The sequence below is a fragment of the Spodoptera frugiperda genome, chromosome 9 (genome assembly GCF_023101765.2).
Source record: "Spodoptera frugiperda isolate SF20-4 chromosome 9, AGI-APGP_CSIRO_Sfru_2.0, whole genome shotgun sequence".
Lineage (NCBI taxonomy): Eukaryota > Metazoa > Arthropoda > Insecta > Lepidoptera > Noctuidae > Spodoptera > Spodoptera frugiperda.
Window position 1 is genome coordinate 6554512 of NC_064220.1, and position 18740 is coordinate 6573251.

The 18740-nt window shown below is 35.1% G+C and overlaps 1 protein-coding gene and 1 long non-coding RNA gene across 3 annotated transcripts in view; one reads left to right on the plus strand and one right to left on the minus strand.

Moving 5' to 3' along the window:
• LOC126911047 (uncharacterized) overlaps window positions 1-18740 on the minus strand; it is a 436837-nt gene that overhangs the window by 253732 nt on the left and 164365 nt on the right. For both annotated transcript variants that reach the window (XR_007705604.1, XR_007705603.1), the window contains exon 2: window positions 7559-7713. This is a non-coding gene — a long non-coding RNA (uncharacterized LOC126911047). The remainder of the gene's footprint in view (window positions 1-7558; window positions 7714-18740) is intronic.
• The window catches only part of LOC118271470 (uncharacterized), a 285447-nt gene that overhangs the window by 217883 nt on the left and 48824 nt on the right, over window positions 1-18740 (plus strand). The window lies entirely within an intron of this gene.

Below are 18740 nucleotides of genomic sequence, written 5' to 3' on the forward strand. Positions count from 1 at the left end.
ATATTACAGCTGGTTTAGTTACTACTAATTTTAGTGACATTGGCTACTGGACTAGCTATGGTTGGGAATGCTAAGTTAAGATAATTTTAGTACTACAGATCCCTATCTGTAGTAGGGCTGATGCTGATCCGGAACTGCGAACTGACTAGGCCGGTCACCGTGGCTCCGGTTCGAAAAGCAGGAGTATCTGACAGTTCCACTCGCCTCACCTAAGGCGGGAGAAGACATTGCATGTTTTCCCCCTCAAAAAAGTTAATTTTATTGTGGCTAAGCTAGGATTTTGGTGTCATACTGCTATACGTGATATGATACTGTAAAAGAAAGCATGATATAACTTTAATACCAATAAATACATCAGAAATTATGTAGGTTTTATTTTAATGACAATAAGCTATAAAATGCCAAACAATCCTTGACCTTTTTTTACCCTTTCTAGGACTAAAACTATGTTTCAAGTGAGTATTAGACTTCTTCTATGAAAGAACTTGTGGAACTTCATACATTACACAGTTTCTCAATGTCTAGCCAAGTTTACTAACAATTGAATATCAGTGTTGAGCTCTATTCGTTATGGTACATGCTAACTAAAACCTATTTGGCAGACTTTGTTGGCAAACGTCGTCTTTTTCCTACTATTCAGTTCAATAACCTTTTACTATTATTACAATGAAAAAAGAGATCAAAGGAGGTTTTGTGTTTGACTTCGTGATTGGGCAAGGTATGTTCAGTTTTACGATTTTTATAGTGATAACACATGGTGTAGATACATATTTTACGTACATACTAAGTCTGTTATATAGGAATCATAGTGTCTATTGGTAAAAACTATGATTGATACAGCATGATATATCAGAGTTGAAATACTACCATGTTTTGATTAAATAAAAATTCTTTTTGTATCATGTAACACATCATCATAACACACCACGTTACACATGTCCGTATTATTTCGTCACTCAACTTGATGGATTGAAAACTAAAGTGTACAACAATTATGATCCTTCATCGCAGCAAAATAAAAGTGAATATACAATACCATGTGACAGGCCACTGCCAGACTATCATATATTCCGGAGCTGCGGACAACGTAAAAGGTTATCGGGGCTCCGGCTCAAAGCAGGAGAAGAAACGGAATGGTTTTTATTCAATAAGAGTCTCACACTCCGTCCCGTCTCACCCAAGGCGGGAGAAGGCATTGTATGACTTTCCCTCCTCAAAAAAAAACCTATCATATGTAAAGAATAATAGCCCACAATACATATATCCTTGCTTACCATAATTTTCCTATATACAACGAATTGGAATCAGCAGTTTAAAAGGTTCAGGTTTATCAAAAAACCACTACTACCCGGTCTCTGTCACGTGTTGACAAATATATTCTATCTACCCTGTCCCCACCACATGCCTCAAAAACTAAAGAGAATATACACATATACAGGGTGTCCCTGAAGTCGACGTCCAACAGGCACCAAATGATCGGCAAGGTTCCAAATGTTATCAGAAAAATATAAAAAAATTCTAAGTCCTACAGTTTTTAAATTACAGTGACTTATGTGTTATCCACGAAAAAGTACACCCTGTGCCAGTCTTTTGACTCTTGTTGCTACAAATCTTTATTTTTTCGTCTGCAGTCTTCCTTACATTATCCTGAATAGTGCTCCAGTAATATGGAATCATAAATTCTTAGCCAACTGCTTTAGATTGGAAAACATTGTTAGTTTTAGAGGAACCAAATACTCTGAATAAAATTTTCACCTTACTTTAAGTGACTGTACTGAATAAATAATGTATGGCGCTAGTAGTGGCAAATTTCACCAAAGTTGGCGCATTTAATAAGGATTATAAAATGGTATAGCACTTTGCACATTATTTCTTAAATTCGACACAAAAAAAAGATTTTTCAACGAAACTCCGTTTCGATGAATTTATTTGAACTTACTAATATTTCTTCTAGTGTACTCAAATCATACGTTACAACCTCGAATGCACTAGACAACACTTTGCACGCGATTTGTTATCATCATGTTGAAAATCAGCGAGGATCTCTTGTCAAACAACATTGTCTGTCTACTCATGATTTTGCTTGCAGCTTTCGTCGGCAATATTACTAGACTTACTAGAGGAACTGATGTTGTGTATCATGTTTCACTAAATAATATTGAATAATTGCAATATGATGTTCATAGTGCATCAAACACATTATCAAATGTGTAGTAAAATCAAAAGGAACGGACGCGGCAGATTCATGTACACAGCATATCGACGCGGTAGTGGTATGGTGTACATGAGCCCTTACGTACAATAACTCGTCATTTTCAAATCAAAAAAAAAAAAAAGAAATGGGTGAATCCTCCGATTAAGTTACGTGTTCATGCCTTGTGATCAAATGCGGGATGAAGCATCAAATATTCTTTAGTTTTTCGAGAAAGAGTTATTTGCACCGTTACAAGGAATTGCAGGTAAAGCAAAAAATAATTTAAAAAATAAATAATCAACATGGCGCAAAAAAGCTAGTGCTCAGCTAAAATGCCGAAGCCCGGGTACGATGGCTCGAGATGCACAACACCAGTTCGTCTAGCGATAATATTGCCGACGAATGCTGCAAGCGAAATCACGGGTAAACAGACAATGTTGTTTGACAAGAGATCCTCGCTGATTTTCAACATGATGATAACAAATAGCGTGCAAAGTGCTGTCTAGTGCATACGAGGTTGTAACGTATGATTTGAGTACACTAGAAGAATTTTTAGCAAGTTCAAATAAATTCATCGAAACGGAGTTTCGTTGAAAAATCTTTTTTTGTGTCGAATTTAAGAAATAATTTGCAAAGTGCTATACCATTTTATAATCCTTATTAAATGCGCCAACTTTGGTGAAATTTGCCACTACTAGTGCCATACATAATTTATTCAGTACAGTCACTTAAAGTAAGGTGAAAATTTTATTCAGAGTATTTGGTTCCTCTAAAACTAACAATGTTTTCCAATCTAAAGCAGTTGGCTAAGAATTTATGATTCCATATTACTGGAGCACTATTCAGGATAATGTAAGGAAGACTGCAGACGAAAAAATAAAGATTTGTAGCAACAAGAGTCAAAAGACTGGCACAGGGTGTACTTTTTCGTGGATAACACATAAGTCACTGTAATTTAAAAACTGTAGGACTTAGAATTTTTTTTATATTTTTTTGATAACATTTGGAACCTTGCCGATCATCTGGTGCCTGTTGGACGTCGACTTCAGGGACACCCTGTATGTATATATTATGTCGTTAAATATACTGATTCCCATCTGTACCTAGTTTCAATCCCATCAATACAACATTTTCCTCAGGCCATACATTTTGCTGATCTCACCTCCTTTGATATAAGAGAGCACTCGCTCCTGACACTGCTGAGGCAGACTTCGGAAATCGAACTAGAGATTAAGAGGCGTGATATTGTATTCGAGATTTTGTTACGAATACATCTGAAATGCAATTCAGCCTACGGATAACTTCAATACTCGGTTTAGGTTATCCGTTATTGAATTTTGCGAGATTGAATTCTGTTGTCATTCATACTGAAATTTCGCTCCTCTGTTATGAGAAGAATACATACATACATAACCTCACGTCTGTCTCCCATGGGGGTAGGCAGAGACAATGGAACGCCAATTGCCACGGTTCTTACACACTTTTTTCGCTTCATCATCAGTCTTTTCATGCATGCTCGTCGGTTAAAGGTACTTTTAATTTGGACCTATTTTAATATATCGCCAATCTGGTCGCTATATGTCCGTCTGGGGCGCCCTCTACCGACGGTCCCATTCATATTCGCTTTGTATATTTCTTTCGTAAATCTGCTTTCATCCATCCTTTCTACATTGAGAAGAATACATAAAATATTATACTTGAAAAACTACAATGAATCGTTATAAAATATTTACAAAGTAATCAGGTTACGACAATCTGTCATCAATCAGCTGTACCCCCGTCGCCGGCGTAGGGTTAAGCTTTATTTGATTGATCAATTTCTTGTAACCCTACGGACTTTCACGATAAATAAAGTGGGTATCGTTACATTAAGTGTTCGTTCGTGGTGTATTGGATTTTTTTTTTGGGGTATTTGTTTTTTATGATATAATAATAAGACAGTAAACGAGCAGACGGATCACCTGATGGTAAGCAATCGTCGCCGCCCATGGACACTTGAAACAGTGTGATGGGGCATTTTAAACCCAGTCCCTTGTGTATAGTTATGAAGCTTTTAAAAGATAGGTTCGATTCTTAGAAGACAAAAATAGTTATTTATGAAGCTTTGTCTTTTTACTCAAATTAGTGGTAGGTATGTATAATAATTAAATAAACGTTAAGATGTTTTTTTAGACAATAATTTTGTATGATAACTTATATAATTGTTGGTGTGTGTTTAGTGCTGTAGCGGAGACTATTTTTAAAATAGAAATAGATGATATTTTAAACAACATGTTCGTAATCTTACGCTCAAATACTGAAACGCTACTCAATTTTAAGTACCTAAATATCATGCTATCTCTGTCATTTACAAAGAATTTATAGTGACAGAACTATTCTTGACCACGTTTTAAAATTGAGTGACGTTTGAGTATTTGACTATTAATTTCACGCGATAATAAAGACGAGAATGAGGATAAAATAGAATGATTTAGTTAACCAACAAAATTTAATCCCAAGCAAACCCGTGATCAAAAGCCATTAGTTCAATATATAAGCTTTTCAGCAATTTCAGTGTTTACGTGGCAACCTAAATTTATATATTGTTAGGCGTCCATGTGGGTAGGTAGTAATAAAAGTTAATTTATAGTCTATTGACTGTGTATGGGCTGTATGGGCTGTATGGGCTGTATGGGCTGCCAGTAACGGTATGGAGCTGAAACTGAAAATTTACGAATATTTTTATGATACATTTTTAGTGACCTTTTGCCATGTAATGGTCTTACGCACGAGTACTTATAAATATTACTTTTGTTTCCGATTCTGGAGTTATAAATCAAGTTTGGTGTGTATTTTTTTTTATTTCAAACAGAAAAAAATCAATATATTAACTAACACATTATTTACAACTTAAAAATACCAAAAAAAGGAATAAAAACTAACTTAAAAATAAAATAAAGGCGTTAGGCGTGGTTAGGCGTCGAAGTATTTTAAAAGGAAATTCCCACGTTCTTTGATAATGTTAGTATGATATCATTTATGGAAGATTCCTAGTCGCCAGTAAGCAAATATTAAAATTTACTCGATCTCGCATTTTTTTTAATGGGGTCTTCCGCTTTGAGTGAGGCGAGAGGGAGTATCAGACTCTTACTGACTAAACCACTCCGTTCCTAGTTCTGCCCTTCGAGCCGGATCCCCGGTAAACCTGCTAGGTAGTCCGCAGCTCCGGAACATCATCATCAGCGATCTTGTAACTTCTTGTATGAACCCCTATCATAGCTTGAAACTAGTCGACTTCCTCGCAAAACAGTTACGTACTCAGAGACATTTAATTATTAGATACTTAAACTACACTTTAGTAACGATTTTGTTCAGAAAACAATTGCTAAAGACTGGGTTAAGTAATCATCAAATGATTCTAAGTGCGGCAATAAGCCGATAACGTAATAATTAATAAATTAACAAAAGATATCACACAATATTACCAGGTATATTATCACTATTCTAACGTATTCCCTCACTAAAATTTCACAACTGAATCGACCACACATAGTAGCAATAAAGACTTACAGACATACAGACATACAGACGAACAGACAAACAGGCAGACAGGCAGACAGCGCTACTTCATACATACATAAAACAGGATAACGTCTTAACATAAGTTTTTTACGATGCTAATGTTATCTTCGTATTAAGTGGGTATCATAAAGTCTGCGTCGTAATGTTACCGCAGGTGGCTCAGTAATGTAATACGTCTCTCTTATTATAATATCTCTTACTAATATCTTAGGTAAATGCCGAAGTTTGTGTGTTTATGTGTCTATGTGTATGTTTGTTACTCAATCACGTCAAAACAGTTGAAGGGATCGGGATGAAATTTGGTGCAGGGGTAGATTATATTGTGGACATATAGGCTTTATCCCATGGGCGAAAGCTCTGGCAAAAGTTAGAATTAGAAAGAGAAGAAGATAGTGGTAGCAAGAGTTTTGGAAAAGAGCGTATTCCTTTAAAAAGCCAGTAACGCAATTGTAATGCTTCTGTTTAGGAAGTCCAAAGGCGGCAGCGATTGCTTACCATCAGGTGATCCGTCTGCTCATTTACCGGCTTATACCATAAAAACCCTTCGAGAAGAGTAGGGTTTTTCATACGTAGTGATTATTATAAACCTTTTTAACTATAGGACGTCAATGTCTAGTCCAGCAGTGGAGTGTCACAGGCGGGTGACGTCGATATCAAGAGAGTGGAGATACCATTATGACTATGACTAGTAATATAACTTCATACCTATATAAAGACTGCAAACATACCTAAGCTAAATGTGTTTTATGAGTATAAGGCTGCTTTTCCACCAGAGATGCTATGCTACGTTGCTGTTGATGCGTTTGGCTTCCACCAATCATGCTCATTGGTACACATAGTTTAGCACTGGTGGAAACGGACTCAGATAAGATATGTTTTTTTTTTATGGATAGATGCGTGCTATGGAGAGTAGGGAAGCCACCCATAGCACTCGTGTATCGATATACATCGCATACTCGAGCTGCGCATCTTCCTCGCACAGCTACTTTGCGGCGGCGCATCTTCATAGCACATCTTTCTCGCACTATTACATAGCTTAGTATCAGTGGAAACGGTCACATAGTTTCACAGCTTCGCTATTATATAAAGCATAGCTACATAGCACATCTGTGGTGGAAAAGCACCCTAACACCTAATACCTAAGGCGTTTTACGATGTCTCAATAAAATAACCATTTAGATGAAGATCAATTCGCGGCTATCTCGGGGTAATAAATTGATAGAAATACTTCTATATATCTTTATACATAAGATACAGACAATATAGTATATAACTTTGTAGATATATGATGCCTACGTGATCTATATATTGACTGACTGCCTCGTTGGTCGAGTGGTCGCAAGTAGAGTCGGGTAGTAGTCTCAGTAGTAGCACGGAGTCTGGTATTGTGCCCAGTATATGGCAAATGACTTATAACACTAATGGTGAAAATTGGGTGTACATTGTATAGCGGCATTACGTGCCGTAATGTGCACCTCTGACTACTCCTTCGGGGATAAAAGGTGTGACGATTTTATCGATTTGATAAATCAAAAAAAAAAAAAATTTTTTTTTTACAATTGGACAAATTATTTGGACTACCTCGCTGGTCGACGGTTCACAACTGTAACTTTCAAACTTTATCTATAGATAAAATAAAACATTATGAGTTTTTACTTTTTCAAAATTCTCTGCATAACATCTGGCATTGCTAGATAGATATTGGAGTGGTCTCGGGAAGAATTGACTGAAGGAACCGCTACCGAGAAATGAGTATACCGTCTTTTTTTATGAGACATGCCGTTAATCTAGCAGACGTATTACCTGATGGTAAGCAATCGCCGCCACCCATGGACACTTGAAACACCAGAGGCTTTACAAGTGCGTTACCGGCTTTTTGGGAGTTAGGAATTTAAGGGTTGTTGTTCGGGAATGGGGATGGGGAAGATTGGGAAGGGGGGAATTGGGCCTCCGGTAACCTCACTCACACAACGCAAGCGTTGTTTCACGTCGGTTTTCTGTGAGGCCGTGGTATCACTCCGGTCGAGCCGGCCCATTCGTGGCGAAGCATGGCTCTCCCACACTTAGAGCTGTTACTTCTGACTACCCCTCTAGGAAATCACAAGCGAAATCGAAATAATTACAAGTTTATTTCAATAGATACGTCCTCTTCGTAGAATGAAAGTGATCGATGAGGCATAGCGTGAAATTAACCAAGTAGCTGTAACGATTCACTTTCTAACTGCAGTCGGTAAAAGGAGGTATATGCACTCTCACTTCAATTATAGTATTGTCTAGACCTAACTTTTGATACTTTTTGTCTATTTAAGATAGCCCGTTGTTGGTCGTTAGGTCGATAAAATCGCTACACTGTCTAGTCAAATATCTGGGTGATATCCAGGTTCTATTTGTGAATCCAACAATGACAGCATCTATGCGTTTTTGTTGACATTTTTAATCAGACCTGTACCACTAGTCTTCCCGCGGGTATTGTACCCCGAGACCCGACTAATTGCGATTTCAATAACCGATCACAATCCAAAATCTTCATATTAAGATCGATATTTAACATTCGTTTTAAAGAGTCAAAGATGTTAGATTAAGACCAGTCATTGAAATTAGCAGTAAGAGACTACACATTTGATAAATCTGAACCTATTAATATATTAAACAGCGATCTACAACCCGCTTAGTAAGCGTGGTCATAGCGTTTAGCAAGCCATGAAGGCCAGCAATGGTCTGTCACGGCCTGATGACGATAATAATAGTAATAACTACATAGTATAAAACAAAGTCGCTTTTTCTGTCTCTATGCCCTTTTGTATGCTTAAATATTTAAAACTACGCAACGAATTTTGATGCGGGAACGGTTTTTAATAGATAGAGTGAAGAGGAAGGTTTATATGCACAATACATGCATAATGTATTACCATTGCACCCATGCGAAGCTGGGGCGGGTCGCTAGTCATAGCATAAAGTGTAAATGTTATTTTTGTATGGAGTATAGTTAATCTATTTCTTACCTATTTAAACAAGTGAATGGCGTGATATTACGACATCAACTACTTCTAATAACGAGTAGATAATAATATTTATTGGCGACGAAAAAACTACTTAAACAGTCCCGTCTACACTTTCTCTTGTATATGTGAAGTGCAATAAATAAATTATAAATAAAGTAATTCAACTTTCTAAGATGTTGTTATTATGCTATTTTTTATTTATATTGTATTTCTACTTTCATTATTATGCTACCGGCTTACTCACGTAACTGTGTGGCAAGGAACTCGACTAGTTTCAAGCCATGCTAGAAGCTCTTATTCATGAGCAGTATTCCGCCACACACGACGCGGCGATTGTCGCGCTGCTACTTAGTAGCTCTCTCTTGAGCCTCTAGCATATCAGTCAAGTTCCTCGTCAAACAGTTACGTGAGTAAGCCGATAACATAATAATTAACTTAGTATGTCTCACGAAAGTTTTAATCCAATTATATCTACTTTAATATATGTCTGTTCTTCTGTATTAACTAATCGTCATTTCTCTTTCTATTTTCAGGTAAATATAATTATCTCATCTTTGGAAGTTTACATCTCAAAATAACAAGGTAAACAGTATGGATATAAACCGTTAAATAAGACTTTACATTAGTAAATTAATTCATATGCGAAGACGAACCAGATTAATTTTGTCATAACTTTGAATAGAATATATGCTTTCATATGTATGCTATCATATGTTGCTATTTAGACATATAATGTCGTTATGTAATATACGAATATTATCTAATCCACATCATTAACTATTTCATCTATTCTTCATTCTTATAGAAAATATCTAACTTTTAATGGTCGGCAAAACGCATGTAACACCCCAAGTGTTGCAAGCGTTCATAGGCCACGGTAACCACTTACCATCAGGTGGGCCGTGTGCTTTCTTGCCACCGTCATCTTCTTATATATAAAAATGAATCGCTAAAATCGTTGGTAAGCGCATAACTCGAGAACGCGTGGACCAATTTGGCCAATTCTTTTTTTGTAATATTCGTCGAAGTTCAAGGATGGTTTTTACGGCGAGAAAATATCAAATAATTGACGGAAAAGCCCTAAAAACAGCCCTTTTCTTTATCCCATACAAACGTTTTCTAACTAATACGTAGAGTCAATTTGAGCTTTATTGCTATTGGATAAAGTTCATATTGCTATTGGATATTAAAAAACAAATGCTATTGGATAAGTGTGCGTTGGAGACTTGGAGCACAGAATCCCTACTAATATTATAAATGCGAAAGTAACTCTGTCCGTCTGTAAATACACTTTCACGCCAATTGGTACTGAGATAGAATAGCCCTTACTTGATACTTTTTATTGCAAAAAAATAGCGGAGAATGGGTAAAAATAAGGGATAAATGGTCATATGGAAATTCGTCATTTTAAAAGCTGTAACAGTAAAACTTTGTATTTAAATACTTAATGAGGAACGAAAGAACATGGTCTACTTTTTATTGCAAAAAAATAGGGGAGAATAGGTAAACATAGGGGATAAATGGTCATATGGAAATTCGTCATTTTTAAAGCTGTAACAGTGAATTTTTGTATTTGGACCCTTAATTAGGAGTGAAAGAACATAGGCTACTTTTTAATAAAAAGGGTAGAAGGCGGTGAATGTTTGATAGAGGAGATTAATGTTTGCTTGAAAATTCGTCATTTTCGTTAATACGTTGCCTGTGGCTTCACTCGCGTTCGATTCTTATTTAAATACAAATATACTTATTTAAATCGCCAATATCCCTACTACCACTGTTTGTGTTGAGGTTACGCTTGCACGAATGTTTTTTTTTTTGGAATATAACAACGAAACAATGTATTTTTTTATTGATAGGCAATATATAGGAAATTAAAGGATAATAATATAGATAACCTTGGCTACTTTTCATCATGATTATAAAATGATGAATCGGCGGTCGTGGTTTCTTTGGAATACATATCTTTAAAAATGCTAATAGTAACATATTCTCAAGTAATTCACATTTTAGATGACATACGGCAGCATTTTGACCACTAACACCACTACGCGGACGAAGTCGCGGGCAAAAGCTAGATTCGATAAATTTTCATTTGTACATGTCAAATATTTGTTGTTTCTAAATTCAAATTCTGTAAATAATGATTGACATTTATGCATAAACTATGAAAAGGGTGAATAAGCAATTGTCTGTATTTTTTTAATCTATTGAAAATGTTGAAAAGTGCATTAAGCATTAATAGAAATTCCTCAAATATTAATTATGCGTGCGTTCAGAAATAGTGACAAATTATCAACAGTTACGCGTGTGTTCAGAAATTTATTTTGTGTAAATTAAAATTTCTATTCACGTTTTCTAACAAACGATGCTCTTTTAATATAGTCTATTGGTGTGAATGACATTGACATTCGTATTGCGCGTTTTTTAAAATATGCAAAATTAAATGTATATTTTTCAATATTTCTGAGAGATTATCTTAATATTTCTTCGAGTTTTAAAGACTAAGAAGATTTTTATTTGCTAATAAGTGTTTGTTAATCAAGGTAAATTCACATCTTCATATAGATTTTTAGTAACTTTTGGTGACTACACAATACTACAATTTGGTATACACGATTATGCAGAAAATGTATGAGAGCTTTTTATTTTCAGTTGGAATTTCGTTTTTAACAATGCTACCAACCAGACGTACAAGCTTAGGCCGCAGAACTCGAAATACGGCAAGTCAAAGAAATATAAGAGCAAATCAAACTGATGAGCATAGCGAAGCGCGAAATGAACTTGAACTGAATCGATATCAAGATAGAAATGTTGTGTTTAACCCACAAAGCTGCATTCAGTTATAATGTGGCAATTGATTACAGTTCAGAGCAAATTGTTGCTATTGGACCAATGAACATTGTGTGTCCACATTGGGATTGAAATGGGCCTCTGGATTGTGTTGCGCCAGCGGCCAAGTCAAATTGACGCCATTGGTACCGCCACCAGAGCCACTACATTCATTGGTTTATTTTTTGACTCATATCCAGCAGTACAATAATTGCTTTCAAATGACATCATTTGGAGCAACAAAAGTTATACGAGACAATTTTTTGCCTACTTTTAGCAAGTAAGTATAATGGCAAACGTTTTTTTTTTAGTTTTAAAACCATGTAGCTGGTGCAAAATATGTCGAGTCAGTGATGTGTTTATTTTGTAAACAATAAATCAAATACATAATAATAGTCTATAATCCGAAGACTTAATCAGCAACATTTATAACATGTTGTATTTTATAGTGGCATGAGCAAGATGTTCTTGGTAAAGCCTACTACCTAGAGCTGCCGTGGAAGGCTGTTTAATGTCGAGGTTAAAAGTAGTTTTAATTTGAAATGATGTAAAGTATTGTGGCAGTATTTTGCGAGACACATGGTGGTACAATTTGCTATACAATTGCCTGTATACATATTTATATTCTTGCAGATTCAGGGATTCAAATATATCATCAAACAGGTTCCTTATTGCCAGTGCCTGTTGAAGACTATACATTTTTGCAAATATATTTTATGGACAATTCATCAAGAGAAGTCGATCAGTGTTGCGCACACAACAACTCAGTAAAGAGATCCATTGTGATGAACAACTTCAAACATTTTTCCTTCAACACAATGAATTAGTTGCATTAGACCGATGCATTAGACATTCACAAATGCATTAGACCGCATGCCATCAGATAATCACAAAATTGTCATCAGAGCCGATAAGGCGCCTGCAGGACAGTGAAATGATTGAATCCTATGAAATAAATACTATCATCTTATATATAAAAATGAATCGCTAAAAGTGTTGGTAAGCGCATAACTCGAGAACGCCTGGACCAATTTGGCCAATTCTTTTTTTGTTATATTCGTCGAAGTTCAAGGATGGTTTTTACGGCGAGAAAATATCAAATAATTGACGGAAAAGCCCTAAAAACAGCCCTTTTCTTTATCCCATACAAACGTTTTCTAACTAATACGTAGAGTCAATTTGAGCTTTATTGCTATTGGATAAAGTTCATATTGGATAAATGCTATTGGATACTAAAAAACAAAATATGCTATTGGATAAGTGTGCGTTGGAGCACAGAATCTCTACTAATATTATGAATGCGAAAGTAACTCTGTCTGTCTGTAATTACGCTTTCACGCCTAAACCAGTGAACCGATTTTGATGAAATTTGGTACTGAGATAGAATAGACCTTACTTGATACTTTTTATTGCAAAAAAATAGCGGAGAATAGGTAAACATAGGGGATAAATGGTCATATGGAAATTCGTCATTTTTAAAGCTGTAACAGTGAATTTTTGTATTTGGACCCTTAATTAGGAGTGAAAGAACATAGGCTACTTTTTAATAAAAAGGGTAGAAGGCGTAGAATGCTTGATAGAGGAGATTAATGTTTGCTTGAAAATTCGTCATTTTCGTTAATACGTTGCCTGTGGCTTCACTCGCGTTCGATTCTTATTTAAATACACATAATATACTTATTTAAATCGCCAATATCCCTACTACAAAATGTTATGAATGCGAAAGTAATCCTGTTTGTGTTGAGGTTACGCTTGCACGAATGTTTTTTTTTTTGGAATATAACAACGAAACAATGTATTTTTTTATTGATAGGCAATATATAGGAAATTAAAGGATAATAATATAGATAACCTTGGCTACTTTTCATCATGATTATAAAATGATGAATCGGCGGTCGTGGTTTCTTTGGAATACATATCTTTAAAAATGCTAACAGTAACATATTCTCAAGTAATTCACATTTTAGATGACATACGGCAGCATTTTGACCACTAACACCACTACGCAGACGAAGTCGCGGGTAAAAGCTAGATTCGATAAATTTTCATTTGTACATGTCAAATATTTGTTGTTTCTAAATTCAAATTCTGTAAATAATGATTGACATTTATGCATAAACTATGAAAAGGGTGAATAAACAATTGTCTGTATTTTTTTTAATCTATTGAAAATGTTGATAGTGCATTAAGCATTAATAATTCCTCAAATATTAATTATGCGTGCGTTCAGAAATAATGACAAATTATTATCAACACGCGTGTGTTCAGAAATTTATTTTGTGTAAATTACAGTTTCTATTCACGTTTCGAACAAACGATGCTCTTTCAATATAGTCTATTGGTGTGAATGACATTGACATTCGTATTGCGCGTTTTTTAAAATATGCAAAATTAAATGTATAATTTTCAATATTTCTGAGAGATTATCTTAATATTTCTTCGAATTTTAAAGACTAAGAAGATTTTTATTTGCTAATAAGTGTTTGTTAATCAAGGTAAGTTCACATCTTCATTATTGATTTTTAGTAACTTTTGGTGACTACACAATACTACAATTTGGTATACAGAAAATGTATGAGAGCTTTTTATTTTCAGTTGGAATTTCGTTTTTAACAATGCTACCACCCAGACGTACAAGCTTAGGCCGCAGAACTCGAAATACGGCAAGTCAAAGAAATATAAGAGCAAATCAAACTGATGAGCATCGCGAAGCGCGAAATGAACTTAAACTGAATCGATATCAAGATAGAAATGTTGTGTTTAATCCCCACAAAGCTGCATTCAGTTATAATGTGGCAATTGATTACAGTTCAGAGCAAATTGTTGCTATTGGACTAATGAACATTGTGTGTCCACATTGGGATTGAAATTAAAAAATGAAACCTCTGGATTGTGTTGCGCCAGCGGCCAAGTCAAATTGACGCCATTGGTACCGCCACCAGAGCCACTACATTCATTGGTTCATTTTTTGACTCATATCCAGCAGTACAATAATTGCTTTCAAATGACATCATTTGGGGCAACAAAAGTTATACGAGACAATTTTTTGCCTACTTTTAGCAAGTAAGTATAATGGCAAACGTTTTTTTTTTTTAGTTTTAAAACCATGTAGCTGGTGCAAAATATGTCGAGTCAGTGATGTGTTTATTTTGTAAACAATAAATCAAATACATAATAATAGTCTATAATCCGAAGACTTAATCAGCAACATTTATAACATGTTGTATTTTATAGTGGCATGAGCAAGATGTTCTTGGTAAAGCCTGCTACCTAAAGCTGCCGTGGAAGGCTGTTTAATGTCGAGGTTAAAAGTAGTTTTAATTTGAAATGATGTAAAGTATTGTGGCAGTATTTTGCGAGCCACATGGTGGTACAATTTGCTATACAATTGCCTGTATACATATTTATATTCTTGCAGATTCAGGGATTCAAATATATCATCAAACAGGTTCCTTATTGCCAGTGCCTGTTGAAGACTATACATTTTTGCAAATATATTTTATGGACAATTCAGCAAGAGAAGTCGATCAGCGTTGCGCACACAACAACTCAGTAAAGAGATCCATTGTGATAAACAAGTTCAAACATTTTTCCTTCAACACAATGAATTAGTTGCATTAGACCGATGCATTAGACATTCACAAATGCATTAGACCGCATGCCATCAGATAATCACAAAATTGTCATCAGAGCCGATAAGGCGCCTGCAGGACAGTGAAATGATTGAATCCTATGAAATAAACACTATTATGAAAATATATTTTGTTTTTTTTTTTAAATTAGTAAAGTCCTTTTCAGGTATAGTGAGATCAGGAAATGATGGTTTTATTTTTATATGGAGGATATTTATAGATTCCAATTCAAATTGAATAGGGACTCATACATAACTCAGCTATACAAAATAAAGTAGAGCATCATTGCTACGCGAAAGCGGTACGAAGTTCGCTGGGTCAGCTAGTTGTATATATAAAAACCTTTTTTTTTGAGGGGGGAAAATCATTCAATTACTTCTCCCGCCTTGGATGAGGCGAGAGGGATTGTCAGACTCTTACTGACTAAAACCACCCTGTTCCCACTCCTGCTCTTCGAGCCGGAATCCCGGTAACCCACTATGTAGTCTGCAGCTCCGTGTTGTAATATCCAACCTTGAGGCCTGGCAGAGATCCCTCTAAGCGATAATGTCACCTATTGTACAACATAATATGTATATGCCTAAATCTTATATATAAAAATGAATCGCTAAAATCGTTGGTAAGCGCATAACTCGAGAACGCGTGGACCAATTTGGCCAATTCTTTTTTTGTAATATTCGTCGAAGTTCAAGGATGGTTTTTACGGCGAGAAAATATCAAATAATTGACGGAAAAGCCCTAAAAACAGCCCTTTTCTTTATCCCATACAAACGTTTTCTAACTAATACGTAGAGTCAATTTGAGCTTTATTGCTATTGGATAAAGTTCATATTGCTATTGGATATTAAAAAACAAATGCTATTGGATAAGTGTGCGTTGGAGACTTGGAGCACAGAATCCCTACTAATATTATAAATGCGAAAGTAACTCTGTCCGTCTGTAAATACACTTTCACGCCAATTGGTACTGAGATAGAATAGCCCTTACTTGATACTTTTTATTGCAAAAAAATAGCGGAGAATGGGTAAAAATAAGGGATAAATGGTCATATGGAAATTCGTCATTTTAAAAGCTGTAACAGTAAAACTTTGTATTTAAATACTTAATGAGGAACGAAAGAACATGGGCTACTTTTTATTGCAAAAATATAGGGGAGAGTGGGTAAAAATAGGGAATTAATGGTCATATGGAAATTCGTCATGTTTAAAACTGTAACAGTAAAATTTTGTATTTAGACACTTAATGAGGAGCGAATGAACATAGGCTACTTTTTAATAAAAAGGGTAGAAGGCGTAGAATGTTTGATAGAGGAGATTAACGTTTGCTTGAAAATTCGTCATTTTCGTTAATACGTTGCCTGTGGCTTCACTCCCGTTCGATTCTTATTTAAATACACATATACTTATTTATTGTTTGTGTTGAGGTTACGCTTGCACGAATGTTTTTTTTTTGGAATATAACAACGAAACAGAAACAAGGTATTTTTTTATTGATAGGCAATATATAGGAAATTAAAGGATAATAATATAGATAACCTTGGCTACTTTTCATCATGATTATAAAATGATGAATCGGCGGTCGTGGTTTCTTTGGAATACATATCTTTAAAAATGCTAATAGTAACATATTCTCAAGTAATTCACATTTTAGATGACATACGGCAGCATTTTGACCACTAACACCACTACGCGGACGAAGTCGCGGGCAAAAGCTAGATTCGATAAATTTTCATTTGTACATGTCAAATATTTGTTGTTTCTAAATTCAAATTCTGTAAATAATGATTGACATTTATGCATAAACTATGAAAAGGGTGAATAAACAATTGTCTGTATTTTTTTAATCTATTGAAAATGTTGAAAAGTGCATTAAGCATTAATAGAAATTCCTCAAATATTAATTATGCGTGCGTTCAGAAATAATGACAAATTATCAACAGTTACGCGTGTGTTCAGAAATTTATTTTGTGTAAATTAAAGTTTCTATTCACGTTTTCTAACAAACGATGCTCTTTTAATATAGTCTATTGGTGTGAATGACATTGACATTCGTATTGCGCGTTTTTTAAAATATGCAAAATTAAATGTATATTTTTCAATATTTCTGAGAGATTATCTTAATATTTCTTCGAGTTTTAAAGACTAAGAAGATTTTTATTTGCTAATAAGTGTTTGTTAATCAAGGTAAATTCACATCTTCATATAGATTTTTAGTAACTTTTGGTGACTACACAATACTACAATTTGGTATACACGATTATGCAGAAAATGTATGAGAGCTTTTTATTTTCAGTTGGAATTTCGTTTTTAACAATGCTACCAACCAGACGTACAAGCTTAGGCCGCAGAACTCGAAATACGGCAAGTCAAAGAAATATAAGAGCAAATCAAACTGATGAGCATAGCGAAGCGCGAAATGAACTTGAACTGAATCGATATCAAGATAGAAATGTTGTGTTTAACCCACAAAGCTGCATTCAGTTATAATGTGGCAATTGATTACAGTTCAGAGCAAATTGTTGCTATTGGACCAATGAACATTGTGTGTCCACATTGGGATTGAAATGGGCCTCTGGATTGTGTTGCGCCAGCGGCCAAGTCAAATTGACGCCATTGGTACCGCCACCAGAGCCACTACATTCATTGGTTTATTTTTTGACTCATATCCAGCAGTACAATAATTGCTTTCAAATGACATCATTTGGAGCAACAAAAGTTATACGAGACAATTTTTTGCCTACTTTTAGCAAGTAAGTATAATGGGAAACGTTTTTTTTTTTAGTTTTAAAACCATGTAGCTGGTGCAAAATATGTCGAGTCAGTGATGTGTTTATTTTGTAAACAATAAATCAAATACATAATAATAGTCTATAATCCGAAGACTTAATCAGCAACATTTATAACATGTTGTATTTTATAGTGGCATGAGCAAGATGTTCTTGGTAAAGCCTACTACCTAAAGCTGCCGTGGAAGGCTGTTTAATGTCGAGGTTAAAAGTAGTTTTAATTTGAAATGATGTAAAGTATTGTGGCAGTATTTTGCGACACACATGGTGGTACAATTTGCTATACAATTGCCTGTATACATATTTATATTCTTGCAGATTCAGGGATTCAAATATATCATCAAACAGGTTCCTTATTGCCAGTGCCTGTTGAAGACTATACATTTTTGCAAATATATTTTATGGACAATTCATCAAGAGAAGTCGATCAGTGTTGCGCACACAACAACTCAGTAAAGAGATCCATTGTGATGAACAACTTCAAACATTTTTCCTTCAACACAATGAATTAGTTGCATTAGACCGATGCATTAGACATTCACAAATGCATTAGACCGCATGCCATCAGATAATCACAAAATTGTCATCAGAGCCGATAAGGCGCCTGCAGGACAGTGAAATGATTGAATCCTATGAAATAAATACTATCATCTTATATATAAAAATGAATCGCTAAAAGTGTTGGTAAGCGCATAACTCAAGAACGCCTGGACCAATTTGGCTATTCGTTGAAGTTC